Here is a 24,620-nt window from a genome sequence, read left to right on the forward strand (position 1 = left end):
AAAAGATGAAAGCCAGTTTAGAAGTTTTCCCCACAACTTAGATTATTTTGTGGGTTTCAGTCCCATTCTGATTTTTTTTCCTTTTTAATACTGGATCTCATGGAGTCCTTGAACTTCATATGACCTTAAACTTCTGATTCTTTTGTCTCTACTTCCTAAGTGCTAGGATGTGGAGACATGGAGATACAGCTCCCAGGCAGGATCAAGTAAGGATTGGTGAAAGGTGCAAGGAGGTGCTGGAATGCTGCCCTTCAGGAGAAAATGTTTTTCTCACTTGGCCTCAGCTATGTTCTGCTTCCATCTGTCTTTGTGGAAGAGGCTCTCAAGGTCTCTGAGTTATAAATACTGGAGTGATTTGTTAATTAAATGTTTTAAGAAGAAGCATTTGCTTAGTCTTGCCTATATTCCTAGTATTATGGGAATAAAGATTTTATGATTTTAGCCAAAGGGAATTTGACGGAATTCGTGTTTTTATCTATGTAAGGCTTAATAAAGTTTGTGTCAGTATGCAGTTGCTTCTGCCTTTGCTCTGCATCCCGTGTCTTAGGTTCTCTCGAGATCGATACCCAGGCTCCCCAACACACTAGACACTGACACTTGATGCCTGGACAGGGACTCTGAAAGTGATTCAGGATGGTCAGACAAGGTAAGTTTATTTTATCACAGGGAAATAAAACAAGGTAAATCTTCTCCTTATCTTGCTATGCTTAAGCATCTCTTAAAAGTGCAGGGAATTTGTGTATCTGAGTCTGATTTAGAGTTGTGTCTAGAGACAGCAAGAGACTATAATCCTTGCTTCCCTGATGAGGGTTCCATAGATTCTGACATTTGGCCTAGAGTGAAAGCTAATGTGGAAAAGGCTGCAAGGCAGGGAAAAAGATTCCAGTTCAGTTTTGGCCTATATGGGCTGTTATTTTTTTTACCGTATTTAAGGCTATAAATGAAGACAGGGTAGTAACAAATGTAGCAAAAGGAGCTGTGCCTTCAAGAAAGGATTTAAATTTAGATGAGGAAGTTAAGGATGAAATAAATAAAGATAAACAGGAATTATTAAAGCCAGAGAGAACTTGGCACAACCTTTGTATGATGCTTCTGAGTCTCTTAAACAATTGTCAGGAAGGACTGATCAGTTACAGAAGGATTTCGATTCTCTAAGAGTACCAGGAGCCAGAAAAGCAAAAGTAAATGTTTCACTGTCTGTGCCACTGCCTGAAGCAGTTTTTTCTGCATCCTTTCCAGAGGATGACATGTTAACAACAGATTCAGATGATGATGGTGATGAATTTCCTGGTTTTTCTTTTTCTATAATTAGGTGTGGCACAAGGGCTTATTATGAAGGAATTCTTGTCGACTATATTGGTCAGTTGAAAAAGGCAGTAACTTTATATGGACCTCAATCTCATTATGTTAAGGAATTATTAAATGGTATGGCTCCACATTATAATTATTGGGTACCAGAGGATTGGAAGGTATTGTGACGAGTATTATTAAAGGAACCTGAATACTTGCAATGGCAAATGTGGTTTAATGAGTTATTTATAGAGAAAGCAAGACCAAATGGAGTTAGTGCTAACCACATATTACAAGTTATTTCTCATGCCTGCTAACAGGGACAGGACAATATAATGATGCTCATGTTCAAGCACAGGGATCTCCTGAGGAAATACATGAGCAACTTAGGGCAATATCTATCAGAGCGTGGGAACGGATTAGACCTTCTGGTGAACATTATGGCTCATGCAGAGCACGTGCCCGCGAGCTCCCCGCAGCCCCGTGCTCATCCGGGTCCCCAGAGCCTTAGCCAATGGAGCTGGCTCCCGGCCCCATGGGCAGAGCTACGCCTCCTCCGTCTCCCCGCGGCCTGTGTTCCCTGCGAGCAGCCTGGGGCTGAGGAGACTCGCAGAGGCTGCGAGCCCGGCTCCCACGGGAGAACTCAGGTTGCGAGCGCCCAGTGATCTCGACAGGTCAGGAGCAATGCTCGCAGTAACACTCGCTGGGATCCGAGCCATCCTAGTAAACACACTTCAGAAACACGAGGTGCCGGTGGTCACGTGGGGCCGGCGCTGCCCAATGAGAAGCCGGGGGCGGGGTGGAGGCGGCTGACGCGGTGGAGTCACCGGGGCAACCTCTGAAGCTCCAGCCCACGCTCTCTGAGCTCGCTGCCCACTCCAGGGCGCACAGGCCGCATCGCATGGAGGCCGCGTGAGCTCGTGTCCACCCGTGGAGTCCGCCTCGGGCGCGCCACCGTCTCCCCGCAGACCCCTCGGTTGGGCGAGGTTTCCATGACGAGCCTCCCCGGGTGGCTGCGACCAGCTGGGGTCGCTTGCACTCAGGGGTCTCAGGCCCTGGAAGGTATGCGTGTCCTCCGGACGCTGGGAGCTGGGCGCGGGCTCCTGAAGGACGTCGCGCGTGGATCCCGGCGCCTCCGCAGCCTCCATTCATCTGCCAGCTGCGCGCTCGCCGCCTCCGCGCCCCTCTCTGCAGCCCTTTCCCCACTCCTCGGGTGAGGAGGTTCTCCTGGAAGCGCAGGTGTGGGTCATGAGCCCGGCTTCACCGCCTTGAAGCTCTCTCGGTAGAGGAAGTCGGGGTGACCCGCCGCACCCCGAACATGGGGTGACCACAGTGCATTGGTTCCGAAAGGGACTCCGGCTCCACGAAAACCCCGCCCTGAAGGAGTGCATCCAGGGCGCAGACACCATCCGCTGCCTCTACATCCTTGACCCCTGGTTCGCAGGCTCTTCCAGTGTGGGCATCAACAGGTGGCGGTGAGTCCGAAGCGCTTTCGATTGCGGTGTCCACGAATCTGGTGTCCATGCCTTAGTGACACATCTGAGAGTTGGTTTTAGTCCAGGGACCCAATTGCCTGATTTCATTTTGCTTAACTCCTCTCTCAACTCTTCCTTATGGTTCACAAGAGAAAGCACAGTTTTTCTTTCTAGGCAAAGTATAATTCTTCTAGGGAATCACTTCTGGAAGAAATCCTCCAGATATTTTATAACCTGTACCTTTAAAAAAAGCATGAGGTCCAGGGTCCACTTAGTTTCATAGTTAGGTTTGTTGATTGACTTTTTCCAGAGAAATGTAAAGTAACATCTACTGACATCTCAGGAAGGGCAATGAGGGAACAAGGAAAAGATTCCACCAAAATCCAACCACATAGAAAAGTTGAGTTCCTGTGCAGAGTCAACAGTGTGTTGTATTCTTTGCCCAGGCTCTGTTCTCTAATAGTGTAGGGTGGTGGAGATGTGAGATAGTAGGACTTCATCAGCTGTGAATATTCTTCAGGGCTGCAGCAGAGTACACCTTAGTCTTTCCAGCAAGAAGAGTTTCAAGTCTTCCAAAGCCCTGTCACCTACTTCTGCCCATCCTCCTCCTCTTTCCTCAATTTGTCCAATGCTTCTGGAATTCCCTCCACTAATCTCAGCTCTGCAGTCTTGCTGTTAGAGTCTTATCATCTTCTCACGGTCACGGCAATATCTTGGGAAAGCGTATTTCTTGTAAATGTAATATGTAAACTCTGTTTGGCGAATCATTTTAGACACATTAGTAACTTACAGTGCTTAATTACGATTTTACCAGAAGTTCTTAGAAAAAGTCAATATATTGATTCAAGACCTTAGACAACTCTTCTTTTATACACGTTCATCAAGAGACTAGAGTCAACAACTCGGAAGATCTGTAATTACCATCACTTGTGAGTTTTCTCATCCAACCTTCTTCATGTCTGGAAGCTGAGGTTATGTTACAACATTAACATGAGGACCTTAAGTCAGGATTTGTTATGAATTGCTGTCTGTTTTTCTGACCCCTCAAAAGGAGCACTGGTACTCAGAAGCTTTACAGTTTTATGAGGTCCCATTTGTCAATTCTTGGTCTAGAGCACAAGCCATTGGTATTTCAACAGAGGAATGGATACAGAAAATGTGTTTGCCTTGCACCTTTCCTTGCCATATTATCCCTAACTCCAGTCAGAGTGATTTACTTTTGGAAATAGATCTACCTGAAGACTCAGCTATACCACTCTTAATCCTATACCCAAAAAGATTCCCCACCATGCCACAGGGGCACATGCTCCACTATGTTCATAGCAGCCTTATTTGTAATAGCCAGAAGCTAGAAACAACCCAGATGTCCCACAACAGAAGAATGGATACAGAAAATGTGGTTCATTTACACAATGAAATACTATTCAGCTACTAGGACCAAGGAAATCATGAGTTTTGCAGGCCAATGGATGGAACTAGAAAATATCATCCTGAGCGAGACAGGAACCTAGCATGGCTGCCCTTGGAGAGGCCCAACAAGCAGCTGAACAAGTCAGATGTAGATACCTACATCCAATCAATGGGCAGAGCTGGAGACCCTGTGGGAAAGAGTGGAAGAAACTGAGGAGGAGGGTGACCCCATACGAAGACCAGAAGTCTCAACTGCCCTGAAACCCTGAGATCACTCAGACACTTAGCCACCAACCAGGCAGCATACACTAGCTGATCCGAGACCTGAAACATATACAGCAGAGGACTGTCTGGTCTGGCCTCAGTTAGAGAACATGCACCCAACCCTAGAGAGACATGAGGCCCCAGGGAGTTGGGAGGTCTGGTGGGTTGGGGTAAGGGGTGGGAACATTCTTGTGGAGTTGGGGTGGCTTGGGGTAGGAGGAATGGTATGAAGAACTGTTGGAGGGCAGACCTTGGAGGGGGGAAACTATTGGACTGTAAAAAATGATTAAAGATAATTTTTTAAAATAAGGGAAAAAAGTAATACATTTAAACAAAAAATACTGTTGAAGTGGAGAACCTCTTTCTAATGTATATCCTTGTAAACAGAAATAAAAGACTGGTAAATGTAATCATATAAGACTTGTACATGCCAATATCAACATGCCAAAGAAACCTTAGTGACATGCTAAGTGGTGATAGTGTGTGTAGTATTCTGAATCAGGCCATCTCACACCTTCTGTCCATATAGAGTACAGTGCAGACCATGTTGGCAGATCCTTTGGTTTCAGTGTACTCTGTAGTGTTCATATGTTGGATGGACACGTAATCCTCAGTGTGTCAGTGTTGAGAGGTGCCCTTTAAGAGGTGGTTAGGTCATAAGGGCTGTGATACTAAAAATGGGTTTCCTCTCTGGTATTCCCATGTGCACATCTTACATTTCCACCTTCTCTAATGGGAGGAAAGAAGGCACTTGCCAGATTCTGGTTCCTGGATCTTGCACTTTCTGGACTGTGAGCAAACATTCTATAAATTATGAATTTCCCAGTCTTAGCTAATTCTTTTATAGTTGCACAAAATGTGCAAAGATAGTAACGTATTCTTAAAGCCTAACACAGTGAATATTTTAGGCTTTGTAAACCAAGAGTATTTCATTTTTTATTTCATATTCATAAATATTTTTCATATTGCTATTTTATGCAACCCTTTAAAGATATAAAAATGTCTTTCAGGCCATACAAAAGCAAACAGTGGATTGTATGTATTCATCCTATGGACCGTGGCCTACAAATCCTTTCATAACTTATTCCTTATTTGAGTACTTTTGGCTTTGAATAGTGTTTGTTTTTATTTATCTGATTTATCTTTGCTTTGCCTTTTTCCTTAAATGCTGGTTCCTCTTCCTGATCTTTCTTTGTTTTGTGGGTGGGAGGGGGTTGTCAGGATGCTATCCATATGCTGTATGGCTGAACTACATCCCCAGCCCTCATTTTAATTTCTGAGATAGGATCTCAGAGTTGCTGAGGTTTGCCTTGAACTTTGAGTCCTACTGCCTCAGTCTTCAAAGTAGCTGCAATTTCAGGCCTGTGCTACCAGGTTCAGCTTGAATGACTCTTCTATAGCATAGATGAATAACATGCTTTGAGTTCTTAACCTTTAATAGCAAAATATTATCCCTTCATATTTATTGTTATTGATGAATTTAGACTTTTATATTTGCCTTATTTCTCCCATGTTTTTTCTTTTCTCTTTAGTTTTATGTGAATTTTATTCTTTATTGGACTTTTTAGTGGATTGACATTTTTATATATATATTTTATACTTTTGTTTTACTATGGGGTATTTTAAATCTCTAACAATATATTTGGACCTAATTTTATCTTCTTTTGTTAAAAAATTTTTAATTGAACATTTTATTTATTTACAATATAGATGTCATCCCCTTTTCCCATTTCCCCTCCCTAGAACTCCCTATCCAACCCCCTTTCCTCCTTTATGCTTTTATACCATTTTAATTACTTGCATGTATTAAGGTCAGTTCTAAGTTGAGGGTTTGCCTCAGCAAAAACACCATCCAGCTGACTTTTCAAATAACCGTTAAGTTTCCACTTCAGGGAAAGACACAGGAGAGTGGCTGCCTCTGCTTAGGTGAGAAGCAGCAGAAACTAAACAGGAGGCAGGCTTTATATAAGGTTTCTTGATTTCTAGCATGGGATTGGTAATTATTTGGGCTCAGGGATTGGTGGGTTTGGTAGGTTTTCAAACCTGTAGTAGGTTTAAACTTTTTCCAGTACAGGCTGAGCAAGCCAGAAAGCAGTACCCCTCCATGGCCACTGCATCTGCTCCTGTCTCCAAGGTTTCTGCCCTGTGAGTTCCTGCCTTGGTTTCTTTCAGTGATAAACTACAGTGTGGAAGTATAAGCCAGATAAATTCTTTTCTCCCCAACTTGCGTTTTGGTCATGGTGTTTTATCACAATAGAAATCCTAACTAAAACAGCACTGTAGCATCATTTAAGGTAAGGCACTTTGGTGTTTGCAGCATTGATTTTTGTTGAAGAGTGTTTGCCCATGTTGACATGTGAATGTTAACATCCTTTGTATTTCAAAACAGAAGTTTTCAATTTTAATGAAATACCAATCACTGTTTAGTTTCATGGATTATGCTTTTGGTGTTGGTATGTAATTGATTTTTCAACTATTAAAGCAATTCCTGGTATGGAGACTATACATTAGGATCATCTTTCAAGATGTTTTCACTTCAGTTAATCAATATTTTGTCAGCTAGTTTTACATCTGTATTCATGGTGAGTGTTGACCCATGAAATTTTGTTTTTATCATTTTCAGGCATTGTTATTAGGGTTGTGGTGAATTTAAGTAAGGAGTTGAGGAAGTGTATTTGTTTCCCAATGTTTGGAAACTGCTTTTTTTCCTAAATGTTTGATGGAGTATAATAATGCAACTGTCTGAACTTGGGTTTTTAGTACATATAACTGATTAACACTTAATGGTTTTAGAGTTAGCTAGTCAGCTTTTTCAGATTCAGTTATCAGCTTCAGTATGGTTTATTTTTCATGGATTATGTCTGCTAACATTTAATTTTTATTTCATTGCCATGAGTTTGTTTATAATATTTGTTATTATTTTTGCTTCTTGTAGAGTCTGAGGTGAGGCTCTTTCTTTGATGTTCATGATCCATGCTTAATTTTTCTTGAGTATTTTTAGAGGTTTTTAATGCAATTAAATGTCAAAGCTACTTTTATCTGGAGAGTTATCTCTGTGTGTATACACACTCATGTGCATGTTGTGTGTGCATTGCATGTGAGTGTGCATATATGCAGAGACCAGAGCAAGAATTGGGTTTCTTCTCTTCATTATTGCCTTGAGATGGTCTATGGTCTCTCAGAACTGGAAGCTTGCCTTGGTGGTAAGTTTGCTGGCCAGCTAGCACATGGATGGGTCCAACTGTGTTTGCCTTGTAACACTGAGGTTTCATGCAGGTGCCCTTGTGCCTTAGTTTTTTTTAACCTGGGTGCTAGGGATTCAAACTCAGCTCCTCATGCTTGTATAGCAAGTTTGCTTACTCAGGGAGCCCTCTCTTCAGCTCCTGTCTAAAGTTTGGTCCTTTTTTAACACTGAACATCTGTTTTCACCTCTGTGATCCTTTTCTTTGGTGTAGGTTCCACATTTATTTTCTATCTTTTCAGGGTAGAAACCTATATCTTTGCCTCTTTGTCATCTCGATGTAAACACAGAAACATGGTCTTGCTTTTATTGGTGATTAAGTTCATTCCAGAGATAATTTTTTATTATCATTGATTTCAAAATATTACTTAAATATCTGTTTCAGAAGTTGATATTATTCTTTGTTTTAAAATTTTGGCTGTTTCAAGTGCTTTGATCCAGTGAGATAATATACCTATGATTTTTCTCCACTTTCAAAATTTGCTTATGGTCAGAATGTGAACTGTTCCTAATGAACATTTCAAATGCCCTCGAAAATAATGTAGAATAACACTTATTTCTTCCTGTGTGGAAGTCAGGAAATTGAATGAAATGTCAGTGAAATTGAGATGGCCGGTACCATTATTTACAACTTCCATAATTTGCTGATTGTTGTTTAGTTCTGTCAGTGACTAAGTGGGTGTTTGTTTCTCTCCCAGAGTTGTCTATATTTCCTGATGTTGAAATCTGTTACAGTAGGAACATACACATTCAGTATTCAGTAGCTATGTCATTCTGATGCTCGTCATTATGGCCTGCTCTTTTATGTGAGCTGAGGTTTCCCATCTTGATCTTTGATTCCTCCTGTTAGTCAACTTTCCTATGGTTTGAACCCTTTTCTCCTAAGGTTGTGTTTAAAGTGAACCTTTGTGGGTGTATCTAGTTAGGTTTTACATTTTAATACATTCTAATATCCGTCCTTTTATTGGACTGTTTAGATTATAAGTGTGAAAGTTAGAAAGGTACAATTAGAATTAATTAATTGCAAGGTTAACAGATGTGGTATTTTTAGTACACTTCCCCTATAACGTTGAGCATTGAAATCAGGGTCTTATACATGTTAGGTACCTCCAACTGAGCAACTCTATCATCCCAACTGTGATATTTTTATATAAACCTAGGGTAGTAATGAAACTCACTACAAATACAGAGACAATCCACTAATAAGTATATATGTTGACATAATTAACATATATAGGAAACTACAGAAGATAGAAAAGCACTTATAATAAACAAGTTAAGACCATTATTAGACAGTTCATATACATGCTAATTATCTGATAGGGCTGTTGCAAAGGTTGTATTGAAAGACAGCATTTCTGGAGCTGGGTGTGGTAGCACACATTTGTAGTCTCAACTATTCAGGAGGCTGAGTCAGGTGAATTGCTTCTGCCTAGGAGTTTTCCCTGAGTCTGGTCAATAAAGCAGCAGACTGCTCCCCTTCAAAAATGAACCAACACACAAACACTCTAAGAAGAATCATTAGAAAACTCATAGTAAGAGCAGTGGTAGGCCTACTATATCTGCAGCCTCAAGAATTAGCCCATGAAGAAGTAGTACAGGACAGAGCTGCATACACATACACATAATTTATTCTTTACTTCAGCCAATGTGGATAGGAAAAATTCAGTAGACAGTTTAGAATACAGGATAGCTATTTGAAAGTATCCTTTTGTTGAGCAAATTAAAATTCATACCATATGCTAGGGCAGAATACAAATAGATGGAAGGTAGTATAATAAATGGGATAAATATAACCCAGATATCTATCAATACGCAACTGCTTGAATAAGTTGTGGTTAAGCACAGACCTTGCCGTGAGACTCACAGCCAAACACTAGGTGGAGCTCAAAGGACTCTGTGGAAGAAGAGAAGGAAGAATTGTAGGAGTCATAGCAGTCAAGAACACCTCAAGAAATTGGCCCACAGAATGAACTGACCAGGGCTCAAATGTGCTCACAGAGACTGGACTGACAATCAGGGAGCCTATATGGTTCTGGCCTATATGATATATATATATATATATATATATATATATATATATATATATATAAACATATGTATGTTATAGCTGTATAGTTTTGTCTTCTTGTGGGTTCTCATAACAGTGCAGGCAAGGGTGGTCTCTGACTATGTTGCCTGCTTTCGGGTTCATTTTCCTCGCACTAGGTTGCTTCACCCAGCCCTAATATGAAGGGATGTATCTAGATTTACAGTTCCATAATAGCCTGTGTTTGGTTGGTATCCCTGGGAGGCCTGCCCTTTCTTAAAGGGAAATGGAGGAGTCAATCTTGGGGAGAGGGATGGGGGGAGGGACAGGGAGGAGAGGAAGGAAGGGAAACTGTGGTAGGTATGTAATATATGAGAGAAAAGATAAAAAAACAAAACCAAAAAACCTTGCAGTACTTAAGTAGAGAGATCTCTGGGATGCATTATGAAGTGAATAATATAATAGAAAATGTTTTTGTTACTTGTATTTTCATCAACTAGCATAGGGAGAGATTAGGAGGAGATGGGCCAGTGTAAGCAGGACTGATAGGGACACTCACGAATGGGATTTGACTTTGCTTTGATTATTTTTATTATTATGTTATTTTATTCATTTACATTCCAGTAATTACCCCTCATTGGTCCCCCATTCCCTAGTTTCTTATCGTACTCCTCCCCCTTGCTTCCAAGAGGGTGTTACACCCAGTTAGGCCTCTCCCTTCCCTGGGGCCTCAAGTCATTTGAGGATCAAGCACATCTTCTCCCACTGTGGCCAGACCAGGCAGACCTCTGCTATATATGTTCCAGGGACCGTGGACTGGCCTGTGTATGCTCCTGGTTAGTAGTTCAGTCTCTGAGAACTCCCAGGGGTCTGGTTAGTTGAGTCTGCTCGTCTTCTTATGGTGTCACTTCTCCCCTTCAGCTTCTTCAGTTCTCCCCTAATTCAACCTTAGGGGTCCCCCAACTTCAGTCCAATGGTTGGGTGTAAGTATCTGCCTCTGTCTCAGTCAGCTGCTGGTAGGGCCTCTCAGAGGACAGCCATGTCAGGCACCTGTCTGTAAGCACATCATAGCATCAGTAATAGTGCCAGGCAGGCCTTGATGTCTCTCCCACCCCACCCTGATGAGGTAGATCCCAACTTGGGCCAGTTATTGGACTGCTTTTCCTTCAGTCTCTTCTCTATTTTTGTTCCTGCAGTTCTTTTAGACAGAAACAATTCTAGGTCAGAAATGTTGACGGTGGGAAGTGTTCATTAGGAAAAGTTCAAATTCTGAAAACAAATTTTGAAATTGGAGAAAAATCCTCCCCTTTTGATCTTCTATTTCCTGTCTATACCTTATCCATCTGGCATAGTTATTTTCCCTTCCTCGGGTGACTCCCTCTTCTCCATTCCCTTACTTTATCCCTAATCTCTGTGGCTATAAGGATTGTAGCTTGCTAATTAAAAACTTATAACATCACATATAAGCAGATATATACCATATTTGTCTTTCTGGGTTTGGGTTACTTCATTCAGGATGAATTTTCCTCCTAGTTCCATTCATTTGCCTGCTGATATATTGAATTCATTTTCTTAACAGCTGAGTAATACTGCATTGTGTAAATGTACCACATTTTCTATATTTCTTCATCCACTGACAGATTATCCAGGCAGTTTGCAGTTTCTGGCCGTTATGAATAGATTAGCAATGAGCATAGTTGAGCAAGTATGTCTCTGTGACAGAATGAAGCATACCTTGGGTATATACCCGAGAATGATTTAGCTGGTCTTGGGGGAGATAATTCTCATCTTTCTGAGGAACTGCCACATTGATTGCCACAGTGGCTATGCAAGTTTGTCCTCCCACCAACAATGGAGGAGTGTTCTGACTCCACATCCTCACCAGCACAGCTGTCTTTTGTTTTATTTTCTTAGCTACTATGACTGGTGTAAGATGAAACTTCAGAGTAGTTTTGATTTGCATTTCCTTGATGACTAAGGATGTTGAACATTTCTTTAAGTGCTTCTCAGCCATTTGCAATTCCTCTTTAGAAAATTGTTTATATATACCTCATTTTTAAAAAATTGGGTTGTTTTCTAGATGTCCAGATTTTAAAATTCTTTATATATTTTGAATATTTGCCGTCTTTCATATGTATAGATGTTAAAAACCTTTTCCAGTTCTGTAGGCTGCCACTTTGTCTGACCCCATATAAGTTCCCTGTTCAGAAGGTAAAAAAATACACGAATTATTTCATGTAGAATCATCTGAGAGCATCAGTGTTATTGAGCTGTAATTCTCTTGGGAATAGTTTTCTCTTAGGAAGCTTTCCTTGATGGCTCTTGGCCCCATCTTGGAGTCTGGGTTAGAGGTTTCCCTGCAGCTTGTCACTGATGATGCCATTGGCTATTAACTGCACACATATCCTGCTACTCACTTAGTGGCACTGGCTCTGGTCCTGAGGATACAGTACAGTGTGTAAAATACTCTCTGGACAAAGCACTGTTCAGTCAGGGTCCAAACGCCTGAGTCCATGTCAGCTTTGCTCTACTGTTCTTTGTGGTGGGGCCCAAGTGTGGACTCTTGAGCAGTTCTCAGGTCAATCTTAAGTTCCTCTCAGTATGTGAACAATAGGATGGAGTCTTAAGGTGACTTTGAGGTCCTTACTTAGCTCCTTGCTCTTCAACTCCACAGAGGAATTGACTGACCAGCAAATAGCCAGCAGAAAGGGTTAAGTATAAGGTTGGCTTAGATGACTCCCAGAGTATCATCCTTGATAAGATTGCTGGACTGACAGGTTTATTTGGCTTCTAAGAGCAGGAAATCCAATGATAAACTATATCCCTGATGCCCTGTAGGAATGGTCAGAAGACCGGGCCTAGGGATCTGATGTTCTCCTGTTCCTAGTATAGGTCATAGGAAGCAGGAGAATAGATTCTTGTATGCCCTGTCTGTAACATGAACAAAGCTGAAGAGATGCTGGCAGCCAAGAGTAGTGCTTCATACTGCTTGTGACTTGCAAGAGAGAGAGGCAGCTGAAACCAAAGGTGCAGATTTAGGGCTCAGGCAGGCCATGCCATGCCATGCTTCTGCTCCAGTCAGAGCAAGAAAGCCCATCTGTTCAGCTGTGTGGCTATATAGCTCATGCTACCTGGCACATGATCTCAGTGTGTGTTCTACACTTCTGCTGGCTTGCCAGCCCTCCTGTGTACTCAACTAATCTTGTACCTCACAGTGAATCCTACTATGTCAGCAGTGTGCCAGTGCCTGTATTGGCAAGCTATCTTATCTTTGTTCTGTCATAGTGCAAGATGTCAGGTACAGTATATTCATAGGGTGAGCATTGACTCCTCTGTCCCTGGTGACATTCCTGACCTGAATCCTCCATTCAGAGGCAGATGTGCTCTTCCAGCCTGGTGGCTGACACCTAGGCCTCATTTGGGCCACAGATCAATCTCACACAATCTCTCCTGTTTTACTCTTGCTTTCATCCTTGATGTAGGGGATGGAGTGATCTCAGTATCTCCTGGAACCACCCACTACACCACTCTAGGGCCACTGGACTGCTCCTGCACTGTTATCCTATAAATGGTGACCTCATTTTGAGGTTGACAGAGAGCATGCCAATCACAGCACCATGGGCCACAGAGGAAATGCTGTGTCTGTGTGAGCCTCCCATGGGTCATTTTCTTTAATGGCATCCCTCAGTTTCTAAAGTTTGAATTCCTTAACGATTCTTTGTGGGTTTCGTATTGCTGAGTCCTGGTCCTATAAACAAATCTGTAAAATTCTTATATCAGACACCTTGTCTTTGGATGCATTCCAGAGTGGTGTCTGTACTGTTTTGAGCTGTGGGATTGTGAATTTCATAGGTGCAAATCTTGGAAATATCAGCCTCTGAGCCTTGTGCCCAAACAAGTTTGAAAAGGATCAATAACCACAAAGTACAGAACTGCAGTTTTAATATCAACAGATAGTCCAGCCTATTTCTATACCCTTATACGAGTAAAAGTCTTTCTTAGCCTGTGTGTCAAGTGTGATACCAGCAGCACATGAAACTCAATGTCAGGACGTGCAAAGTTCTACCAAGTGTGGTATGAGAGGAGGACTGTGGATACTGGACATCAGACTCCTGAACCCGGTAGAGACACAAGTTTAGTAATCATAGTCTTTGTTGCAACAGCATCAGTAACAGGCTTCTTCTGTGGAGTGGGGCCTTCTTCCTCTTCTAGTGTTCAGAGGTAACCTCTGACCTGAGTCTGTCAGCCATTCTGTATGCTGGAGTGTCTGATGGGACTTTGGTCCTTGCACTTTTCCCCTGTGCATAAGTGCTTTTCGAGTATTTCCTAAAGATGTGACTTGTCCTTATGGTAGCCAGGCTTCTTGGCTGTAGTCCATCTTCTAAGCCTGGACTCATCAGCTGGAACAATCTGTTCAGTATCAAGAGACTGAATATGGAGAACAAAAATGAAGGAGCATGTTTAAGTTGAGAGAAGAATGTTTTTCTTGTAGAAGATGTATTCCCAGCTCTTTCCCACCAGGCTTTGCACCTCCCACACATCCTAGCACTCCACCAATGCATAAGAAAAGCCTCATTGCTATACTTGTCCCTCTATCCTGATGTCTGAGATTTTGGAAAACATTCTCCTGTTAGGAGAATCAGAAGCTTTATGGAATGTTAGCCATGGAAAGATGCAAGAGCTAAAGGACACTGAGACAAGAGGTTTGTTGGCTCTTTCTCCACTATGCATGTCAGGCTTTTTTGGGAAAGAGTTTACTTCTGCCATACTGCCTGTCTTCAGGCATGCAAGATAACTTGAGGAAAGTAGCACTCAGCAGTTCTGCTCATGGTTGCATGTTCTTCTTCTGCACTGCCTGAACAGTATGATATCTCTAGTTCATTGTTCTCCTCCCTACAATGAGGCTAAGAATGGAAACATCCAGGCAGGGCCCTTCTCATGGACACATCAAAAGTCTCATCACTTGTGGTTAGACTGTGACTGGGGAGCAGCTGTGGAAGAGTTTCAAGAATGGGGTAAGTGAGCACAGAGAATGTGAAAAAACTTTGGGTACTCCGAGGGGAGAGAAAGACACACAACTACACATTCAGGGATCACATGCCCAGTTACAGAAAACATCACCTGTGTTATCCATACAGAAGGCAAACAATGAGAACCACATGTAGATCCTGCAGCAACCAAACAAAAAGTTTTCCCTTGGAGACTCAAAACTCAAGGGCAGGTACACAAATATAAACACATCCAGGCATGAAGGTGATGGCCAAATAGTTCTTCCTCCATGGTTCTAAAAATGTCCAAAAGTTTCTTCTAATGAGTGCCCACTCTACAGTGCACAGCCCCAAATTCATTCTCCAGAGATTACATTTTAATGTGACTGTGTCCTCTATTTCTCAGTCTCATGGTAGCATCATGAAGAAATGTTGAGACACTGCAGATATGCCACTGTCCAGTAATGTCCCCCCAGACCAGTACCTTGCTAAACACACAAGCAGGGTCCAAAAGCTCCAAAAGCCTTCAGTAGGCTTCTTACCTCCTTAGTGCAAGTGGGGTATCCAAGAACCGTTTTGAAAACTTACTTAACAGTCAAAGGGTCAAGAGTGTTCATTACAATGTGATAAAAGTTGCCTTGAATCTGCTCATCATGAACCAGCAGAGACTCACTGTTCCAACGACTGACAGAGCTCTAGCCTCTACCAGGATTGGATTATTAGGGTCCAGAGATGTCATGGCCATCTAGTGGAGTTCAATTTTTTGGGATATAGATTCTTAGAGCTGGTTGGAAGGTTTATTCATGTTAATAAATGTTGGAATGAACTCTGAGTGGATCACATGACATTGTGATACCAAAGGCAGGGCTCAAAATGGAGGCACAGAATGGTCTACAAAACATTGAGCATCCTAACTCATCCACCAGCCAGTAGACTGGCATTTATAACACACTGGCTGCACCTTTGACCAGAAAAAAATGTGGTCCAAGTTTTAAAGCTGTGAGAGTGTAGTGAGGAGCATGCCATCTAATTGTCAAGTTCTCATTCTGTGCTGTCTTCCACAGTAGAGCAGTGTATGGCTAAAGCAAGACCACTGACTCCAGACTATGTTTACCTGTCCTGCCTCATGCTGCTCGGGTACCTTGAACTCAGGAAAACTGCACAACTCACTCAGATTCTATTTGGGACATATGCCAGCCGATCCCTCATTGCAATATTATCCATACTTTGTAATGTCCCAGGTTGTTGGGGAAGGCTAGTTCTTCAAAGACAGAACCATGTTATAGTCCAAGAAGCAACAAGCAGAAATTAGAAGGAAGCTAAAAGCCAAATGGATGACAAGTTAGCTACAAAAAAAGTATCATTCATGACATATAGTAATAGCATCTGGTTTTATATGCTTGTGGGAATGCCAAATGCTATTAGTATATTTGTCTTTCAGCCCTGGGTAAACCTAAAACCTGAAGTGGAATTCTTTGGACTGTGCATGGCTAGGCTCTAGCCTAGTCTTGTGAAGAAAACTATTTAGGCTCCCAAGTACCAAATGCATTCTCCAAAGTTTAAGCATCACATATTTAATCAAATCACTGGGAATTTGATAGATTTCACAGCTTACTAAGTTTCTTTTGACCCACCTTGGTCTCATGTCTATGAGTTCCTTGACAATTAAGCCCATAAATACAACACTGCAAGTGGTCTTTTCAATACCTTCTTGCAGGCTGTTTTATAATAGTAACTGCATATCAGTCAAGAGAATGGAGATGGTCTACTCAACAATCACCTGAGAAAAATGAGATAGTCTGCCAGCTAAAAGCAGCAGGGTCATTGCTAGAAACCAAAAGGAAATATCCACAGGAAACAAGGGTCAGATGCAACTGCACAGATACTAGAAAGACAGAGCAAATCTTGTTAATGAGATAACTTGTAGGGGCAGAGCAGACATTAGGGAGCATAATTGCTTGGGAAAACAGCATTCATACTCTGTGACTACATCTTGTATGTAGAATTTTAAGTTGATTTTCATGAATGTTCACTTATACTAAACAGAAGAGTAAAAACATACAAGGACAATAAGAAAAGCATATGGCCTATGAGAGTAACAATATTCATCTCACTTTTATATCAATAAGAAGCTTGTACCAATGAAAACCTTAAAATTTGTAATCAAAGTAAATTAATGTCATTTAAGAAATTATATCTTCATCTTGATAATAATTGTACAGATTTCTACCAATAGTTTATGGTGATGCAATAAATCCTAGCTAATCCTCTCTATTCCCACAAAACACTACTTTTCCCTAGAAAGACAGCCCAACATTTACCACCTTAGTCCCCAAGCCCAGGGAATAGGGGCGCTGACTCTTCATTAGCTTCTTCAAGCTGACTATGGGCTTTGAGATATTAGAAGAGGAGTGGAGGGAAGAGCAAGTTGATAAGCCTCTGATGCTGTGTCTTCACTGCCTCCAGATGGAATTCCCGGACCTCAGAGGTTTGAGCAGGTCTGCCCAGCTTGCTTGATGAGTAGGTACACCAAGGCTGATTATTCTGCAATATACAATTCTCAAAACAAATTTTAGTATCAAGATAATTTTTAAGAGGGCTGACATTTTATTAAGGATGTTGGTTCTAACCACTTTTCTTTTTTTCCCCTTTTATTGGATATAATATTTACATTTCAAATATTATCCCCTTACCGCATTCTCCCTACCATTTTACCAGTATAACACATTTAGGAATACAAGGCTTAGACCCAGTCCTTCTTTAACTTTTAAAACAGATTTGAGATGGTTAGCCTGTGAGTTAAGGGACTATAGCAAATTCGTGGCTTGGAGTTTATTGTTAGGGTGTTTTCTATGTTTTATTTAGAAATAGCTGAGAGGAGTTAACAGACAACTCTTCAGATTACCTTACATGGATAGTTGGTTTTCAAAATGTCAGAAGTCCACAGAATTGATGTGAAAAACATTTCTGTATTAATGTTCATTTTGATTAGAGACCTGTCTGCTCCTGACAGCTTCCTGTATTGAATTCTAAGAAGAAATTGAGCATCTTTGGAGTTACTCCAGTTGTGGTGAGACAGCCACTAGACAAGAACTGCCTCTTTCCATCTATGTAGGGAGCCGTGGCGAGTGGTGACAATATTCGCCATTACAAGATGGCACTGGCATCCAGTGCTCCCACAAGTAAACAACTAAACTGCGCAGGTGCAAGAGGCGAAAGCACACCAAGTCACTGCCCATCCCGGGGCATAAGATGGGGTGATGAGTGAACAGCCAATCAGAAGTGAACACGCCACTCTATGGTGCATATAAGCAGTGCCTTTTCCGGGCTTGGGGTCTTCCGCTTCAGCTGATACAAGAATAAAGCCTCACTGTAGTAACTACCCGAACACTGCCTCCCGTGTCTCTCTTGCGGGCGAGGGGATTCGGAAGGGGTGCAGAACACATCTACAGACAAATTACTGTCCAGAAAAAGACACACTTGCAGAATAGTCGACTGATTATATCTGCCTAGACAGAGTAATCAGCCCTTAATAATTCTGCAGCACTAAGGTCTGTCAGATGATCCTGGGCCAGAAGGCGGAAGAACAGAGGCGCCAACGTTTTGAAGTAGAGGGAGTGTCCAGGTGTTCAGAGGTCTCTATAAATTGGCTAAGTTTTAGAAGCTATGCTTTGTGCTTCCCACAATTATAGTTAACTCAGTCATTCTGGGTTTCTGACGGGGTTGAAAACCTATAGCCTCATAGCCAATCCTGGCTATTTACCTTGAGGAAAAGATTTGAGTGGATGGTCATCAGCGGACATTCATCCTAAAGCCATGTTCAGAACTAAATGTTTTAGTTAGGATAGATGACAGAGGTTCTGGTTAGTCAAAAAAAGGATGGACTGGGTATTAGGATTATCTTGTACCTCACTGGTACAAATTGGCATAATTATGTTCTAATCGTAATTTAAGAGAAAAGGTTTATTTTAACAGGAAAGGTGATATGTAGGAGGAGCAAAGGTGGGAGAAGGACTGAGAGGAAGAAAAGGAGTAAGGAGAGGAGGAAAAGAAGGAGAAGAGAAGCTAGGTGATGAAAGAGAGAAAGAGGGGGGAGACAGGGAGGCAGATGTTCATGTATCTCCACCAGTCAAAGATAGTTGATATATCTAGGTTGGGTAGTGGGTTACACCTCTGATTGAGCATTACCAAACTCATAAAGCCATTGATTGACATTTTTAAAAAAGTGTATAAATGCAAAAAGGAAAAGGGGGCATGGGATAGGGGCTTTCTAAGGGGGGGGAATGGGGAAAAGGGATAGAATCTGAAGTGTAAATAAAATATCCAATAAAAAAACAAGAAAAAATATTTAAATAATAAAAATAAAAGCATATCTCTGAAGCTCTTTAACTATTTCAGAGAGAATAAAACTGTTTTACTTTCAATATTATAAATAGTAATTCATATATATTGTTAAAACCTAAAAAAAAGAAAAGCATATGGCATTTCAGTGGCATCCTCCACAGGAAGTGCTAATAATTAAGACCACCAAGCTCTCTAGAGAGACTGGGAAAGCTTATATTACTCCATAGCATTCTGTGAATTAAGAGAGTATGGTTGGTATGTGCACAGAGTATGCTAGATATGGAGGTATTTCTGAATCATAGACCCCACTGGCCTGAAGCCCAGTGGTTCCCTATGTTAAACACAAAGAGTCTAAGATTTCCAGGCAGAAGAAAGAATCAGACAGGTGATCCATGGCTCCATGTTGGACCAGAAGAAATAGTCTACCTTCTGATTGACCATGTTTATCTCCCAGCATGAGCAGTACTAAACCCAGCTCAAATCTGTGAAAGGAGACCATCTCTCCCCTAAGATTTAAAACAACACAGCACTCTGTTATGAGAGTATGGGCGGCTTTAACTTTAGAGGAATCCCAATGTCATTGCTTCATGTCCCTAGAATATATGGTGCTCTCAAAGACCAGATAGCAGTCATGATCTCCCTCTATGTGGATCTGAATATCTAAAACTCTGAGGATGCTTAACAGAGGATCTTTCACCTCTGCTTTCCCTCCAAGTGTCAGCTCATCATCTAGACCTCAGAGAATTGAGGGATGGATTATGTCCTTTGAGTAGTTTGGAGGTGAGATGAGGACCAGGTCAGGAATGAATGGGATGTAATTTGGCTGCCATTGCAATGGGTGGAATTGGAGCAGTGGCTCACCTCAAAATGCCACAGACATGATGAAGGAGCTGTGAAGACGTACAAGGTAGAGGGATATGCTCAGATATCATCCCCTAAGTCTACTTTTCAAGAAAAGTATACAAAAGGAGGAAGATGCCCACATGGCTCACAGCAAATCCTGCTGTGACAGGCCTAGATGTATAGTAAAGTGGGTTCATTTTAGAGCTCTTAGGACACTGGATGTGACCACCATCTGCCCATACTACACAAGAGCAAAGCCTGCTGTGACAGGTCTAAATGTGCAGTGAGGCGGGCTTACTGTAGAACTGTCAGGACACTGGACATGACCATCATCCTTCCATGTTACACAACGGGAGAGGTGTAAGAGCTGGATGACATGCAGACTGTGTGCCAAGGTGATGGCTGTAAAAATGACTGAGATGGGTGTGTATGAAGGGGAAACTGTTTTACAAAGAAAGCCAGGAGGAAGGCAAGATCCTGGGTCTGCGGTCTGTCAAGCAGGGCTTCAGATGTGGCCCTTTCCTGTGCACCTTGATGGGTTTCTCTGTTGTCAGGGCAATCGTTCTCAGGACTAACCTTCCTACACCTGGTTTCCCCTTTCTCACAAGGACACAGTGAATATTTATCTCAGGCATGGACAGACATGGGTACTTTTACCCAAAACACAATACATACCCTGTTCTTCCATATATTGATAAGTTAGAAGCATTGGGTTGTTATTCTAGCAAGAGTATGTAACTCAAACCTGGATGGCATTGGATAAAGCTATAGGGGGTACTTCCATGACATCAACTGCAGCAAGTATCGTAGGATTCCTCATATTCAACCATGTTTCCAACCTCACTTTCTTTAGCATGTGGTGCAATCAAAGCCTCTACTCTAGGTGCAGAGACCTGAGACTGCTTGGGAGTGTTTCCTTTTACAAGAAATAGACATTTCCCCATGTTGCCCTCTGAGAACAGAACCTCGGGACATCACCTATGCATGGTATGAGCTGCAGGACTGAGCTCCACTTTGGGCCCTTTCCTCTCATAGCTGTTTGGAATCCCAGTGTCTTAGCATCAAATGACATGTTATCTAAACTTATCATATTACCTGCATGTAGAAGATGAGGTGTCCACTGTGTATTTCAATTCTGTCTTTAAAAGGAGATTTAGGAAAGACTCTTGAGACCATCTGAATCTCGCCTTTCGGATTTGTGATGAACCTCTGTGTGATTCATGTCACCAGTCATGCTAACTGAAGCACCTTGACTCATCTTCTAGGGGGTATGTCTATGCAGATTTGTTAGTGATCCCTAGAAGACAGATTTGGAAGCATTAGGGTGGTAGACCTTGGAACCATTTCCTTTTGTGGACTCACTTTCTACCTGGTTTTCATCATGGCAGAGGAACATTGTTCTTTGAAGAGGTTGTTTATTTACAGTAGATGGAGATCTCACCAAGAAGTCAAGTATTTCCCAGAACATCAGTGGTCTTCCTCAAACCATCTGATAAAAAGTCAGAGCTTGACCTCACTCATTGGACACTTGCTCCAACCTCCTCACTGAGTGCAGGATACTGGAACAGGTATGACTTTTGGAGAGATGCGAGATACATATTTGGTTTTTCGAGACAGGGTTTTTCTGTGTAGCCCTGGGTGTCCTGGAACTCACTCTGTAGACCAGGCTGGCCTCGAACTCAGAAATCCGCCTGCCTCTGCCTCCCAAGTGCTGGGATTAAAGGCATGCGCCACCACTGCCCAGCAAGGTGCGATATATTTAATGTTGAAGGTGGAGATGTTTTGGGCCCCATATTGGCCGTGGTTTGAGCCTTGAGGACAAACCTGAGCCTAGCTCTGGTTTTGAGCAAAATGGGGCCCAACAGAGATGGAAGGCAGAAGACCCACTGTGTGTCAAGAGCATGCAAGTAACCCCCTCCCCTTGCTTTCCAGACTCTCAGCATCTACAGAAGTATTTGTTGACACTGACAAGAAAGGAATGGAAAAGGTCCCAAACCTGAATAAACCAAGAAGGTTGGACAGTGGAGTTGCGAGCGCTCAGGATCAGGAACCACACTGGGGCAGGTCATGCTCAGGATTTTATGTTCATTCTCACCGCTGAGTCAAGATTAGGGTTACTGACTTGGACTTCTCACAGGTAAATAAGAACATCTTATGTAAGGGCTCTGGGTATCCTGATGTGGGCTTGCCAATCCTAAAGTGTTACAATGTACTGTCATAGCCATAGAAAGTTCTGGCAAAGTAAAGGTAGGCAGAAAGAACAGGGGCAAATAAAGTAGGCTGCTAACATTCAGTAAGATTTGACATTAGAGAACTAAGCTGAGAGACTGAGCATCCTCAATTCAACAACCAAGGCGATTCTGAGGGGCAGAGAAGATCCCATGGTCCTGACTGTCATCCAAGGAAGCAGAACAGCATCTGTGTGAGCCAAGGCCGAGGCTCCCACTCCCCAGTCCAGGCAGGTACTTCTCCAGCATGTATTGGCATAGCCTCAGATCCTTCAAGTTCTTCACCTATAAAACTTTTCCAAAAATAGTCAATAGAGTTCAATCCCTGGGTCCTTTAAGGGTTTGAGAAATGCCTCATTAGAGTTATCCTCTGACCTTCACAGGCTACCCAGAAAATATACATGCTACTTCTCCACAACACACATGCAGAGAGAGAGAGAGAGAGAGAGAGAGAAAGAGAGAGAGAGAGAGAGAGAGAGAGAGAGAGAAACAGAGACAGACAGAGAGACAGAGACAGAGAGACAGAGAGAGAGACAGAGAGAGGCAGAGACAGACAGAGACAGACAGAGACAGACAGGCAGAGAGGCAGAGAGAAAGAGAACTGGAGAGAGTAAAAACAGATGCAGAGACAGAGACAAAGCGGAAGTAACAGAAAGATAAAGAAACCAAGAAACAGACAGAAGATACAGCCAGACAGAGAGGATAGAGGAGACACAGAGTAGGTCATAAATGAGAAAATATGTAACTACTTTAAAATACTTTGTAAGGTTACGTGCTCTAAATGCCCACGCCATCTGTAAAAATTAGGGCAAGGTCTGCAAGCATCATACATACCTAGTAGCACTGAACTGGGCCTACTGAAAGAAGCACAGGCTAGAGGAAGAAAAATGGCATGAAAGGCTGACCAGTTGTGAACTTTTCTTGAAGGGAGGGACTCTACACATGGAAAAGGACTTGGCAGAGGAAATAGAAAAGTAGATCAACCTGAAGGCAAACAGTTGAGCTCCCCTTTAAGAGTGTCACATGGATCAAGTGCCCAGAAAAAGAGGACAACATATAGAGTGTACAGGTGGTAGAACATCACAGGATATCCCCATGTCCCTAGACAAGTAGGTCAATACTATTGTAATGCCCTTCAGAAAAGACTTAGCAACTAAAGATTGAAGCAGAGCATAGTCTCTTTCTAAGCTGATAACTGATCACAATGTCTAGGGTGCTGAGGGAAACAGAGCTGACTGTATCCAGTGGACACAGAGCTCATCCTCTGGTCTATTCACGTATCTTTTATCCAGAGTCTCAGTACAGTGTCAGGATGTCAGGAAGCTATGGGCTGGATCGTGACCAAGGTACTAGGGACTCTGTCCTTCTCATCCCATGGTATTCCATCCTCTCACTTCCCCCTTGCAGATCCTGGTGCTTTCCCATGCCTCTGGGCATGACAGAAGTCAAGCTACTCAAAGCACTGCGTTAATCATGTTCCTGTTTAACCAAACTAAACACCTTCTATGGAAAAGAAGCTGCATCCCAGAAGTCAATCAGAGTGGGAGAACTTTCCTGACAAACTAGTGAGTTTGAGAGTATTCAGAGAAATCATTTATACCACATGATGTTAAAAGAGTGAAGAGAAAGAGCCCCTCACAGAAGATTCTGAAGAGTTTCTTCATGGGACATGCCACCCAGGGATCCCTCAGTCCCTGTCAGCACTTCAGGGCTCTATTCATTGTAGAACTACTACTAATTTGGGCTGGGACAGAAGGAACTATGGGAAGTGTGTTGACATCAAGCACACACTGAGAAAGCCACATGCGACCTCTCCATCTTTCTCACCTGGTTTTCCCTTTTATGCACACACACTGTCTTCTCTGAGACAGAATGTTCCAGGTTGGAGGTTAGAAAGCTTATGTTTTCACATATTGAATTAGATTTTTGGATCATAAGCAGCATTAGCCACAACTACAGGTCAAAATCAGATATTTCAATAGGTTATGCCTTCACTGAGAGAACAGCTCCAGATTTTCTGTTCAGACTCTCCTCAGCAGCCCCAAACAGGAAAGGACTTTAGTGTACAGCATTAGGAGTATGGCTCCAGCCTGTGTTGTTTCTGTTAGGAGAGCCTCATGACCTTCGATTGCTTTAGTGAAGGTCAGAATCATAGCTGGAGACATCTAAAGAGAGGACATTGACAGAAAGTCAGAGCACAGAAGATTTAAGTAGCTCCTCTTACCTGTATTACCCAGTAGCTTATTTTCATAGTTAAGAAAAACCCTGGAGAGTAAGAGGGTTTGCTCAAGAAGACTGAGTGTCTTCATGAGAGAGACAGCAGACTAAGGTGTTAAGGGACAACCAAGGTCCAGGATTCCCTCTGGTGACAGTTTTTATCTGCACTCCTTACCTGCTTAGAAACTCAACATGCATATGTGAAGAATGTTGGAGCCCCATGTGGAAACATGGACTCTTGTTTCTGGAATTTCTCCATTGTCTTTCTATCAGGATGGCCTCCTCATCTTC

The 24,620-nt window shown here is 42.3% G+C and overlaps 1 long non-coding RNA gene across 3 annotated transcripts in view; it reads left to right on the forward strand.

Annotated features, from left to right (window-relative positions):
• Positions 1-2,122: 2,122 nt before the first annotated feature.
• The window catches only part of LOC143436008 (uncharacterized), a 103,542-nt gene continuing 81,044 nt past the window's right edge, over positions 2,123-24,620 (forward strand). For all 3 annotated transcript variants that reach the window (XR_013106265.1, XR_013106267.1, XR_013106266.1), the window contains exons 1-3: positions 2,123-2,765; positions 21,817-22,021; positions 23,520-23,677. This is a non-coding gene — a long non-coding RNA (uncharacterized LOC143436008). The remainder of the gene's footprint in view (positions 2,766-21,816; positions 22,022-23,519; positions 23,678-24,620) is intronic.

The sequence above is a fragment of the Arvicanthis niloticus genome, chromosome 22 (genome assembly GCF_011762505.2).
Source record: "Arvicanthis niloticus isolate mArvNil1 chromosome 22, mArvNil1.pat.X, whole genome shotgun sequence".
Taxonomy (NCBI): Eukaryota; Metazoa; Chordata; class Mammalia; order Rodentia; family Muridae; genus Arvicanthis; species Arvicanthis niloticus.